A 1,306-nucleotide genomic window follows, 5' to 3' on the forward strand; every position below is an offset into this window, starting at 1 on the left:
AATGACTCAGTATCAAGGGCTGTTATGTGAGAATCCGCGGGTATGATTAGAAGCAGTGAGAACACTTAATCCTGCCACCTTTCTACCCATCGCTGAGGGGGCCCCTGAGCATGATTGCCTGAAAGTCCTAGAGGAGGTTTATTCCAGCCGGCCAGACCTAAGGGATAGGCCCCTGCAAAACGCGGACTTAGTATTGTTCACAGATGGCAGCAGCTTCTTAGATGGAGGAAAAAGACGAGCTGAATATGCAGTGGTATCAAACGTTGAGACAATTGAAGCACAGGCCCTGCCAGAAGGATGGTCAGCGCAGAGGGCAGAACTTTGGGCCTTAGTAAGAACCCTAGAACTCAGTAAGAAAAAGCGTGCCAGCCCTAACCGGTCTGGCTCAGTGGATAGAGCGTCGGCCTGCGGACTGAAGGGTCCCAGGTTCGATTCCGGTCAAGGGCATGTACCTTGGTTGCGGGCACATCCCCAGTAGGAAGTGTGCAGGAGGCAGCTGATCGATGTTTCTCTCTCATCGATGTTTCTAACTATCTCTCTCCCTTCTTCTCTGTAAAAAAAATCAATAAAATATATTTTAAAAAAGAATAAGTGCCCTGGCCAGTTTGGCTCAGTGGATAGAGCGTCGGCCTGCGGACTCAAGGGTCCTGGGTTCGATTCCAGTCAGGGGCATGTGCCTTGGTTGCAGGCACATCCCCAGTGGGGGGTGTGGAGGAGACAGCTGATCGATGTTTCTCTCTCGTCGATGTTTTTAACTCTCTATCCCTCTCCTTTCCTCTCTGTGGGAAATCAATAAAATATACATATTAAAAAAAAAAAAGAAAAGTAAGAGCCCTAGAACTCAGTAAGAATAAGCATGCCAACATCTACACTGACTTGCGCTATGCCTTTGCTACCCTGCATGTCCATGGGGCCATATATAAGGAAAGGGGGCTCTTGACAGCAGGAGGAAAAGGAATCAAAAATCAGAATGAGATTTTGAGATTTTAAGAAGCAGTCTGGGAGCCTAAGGAAATAGCCATCATCCATAGCAAAGGTCAACAGAAAGGGTAAGACTCAAAGACTCAGGGAAACCAGCATGCTGACACCGTAGCCAAGCTGGCTGCTAAAGAACAAGCAGCACCGGCACAGATCATGTTGGCCCCCGAATTACCTGAACCTCCAAAATACACTTCTCAGGAAGAGAAATGGGCCCAGAAAGAATGGGGCAAGAGAACAATGAAAGGCTGGTGAATACTCCCAGATCATAGGGTCTATGTCCCAGAACAGTTAGCCCATAAGGTAGTCCTCCAGCAGCATGAACTCA

General features: G+C 48.2%; 1 protein-coding gene across 1 annotated transcript in view; it reads left to right on the top strand.

The window, feature by feature from the left end:
* Positions 1-1,306, top strand: part of LOC106725997 — a 30,124-nt gene that overhangs the window by 25,375 nt on the left and 3,443 nt on the right.

This window comes from Myotis brandtii, unplaced genomic scaffold (assembly GCF_000412655.1).
Source record: "Myotis brandtii unplaced genomic scaffold, ASM41265v1 scaffold209, whole genome shotgun sequence".
Classification (NCBI taxonomy): domain Eukaryota; kingdom Metazoa; phylum Chordata; class Mammalia; order Chiroptera; family Vespertilionidae; genus Myotis; species Myotis brandtii.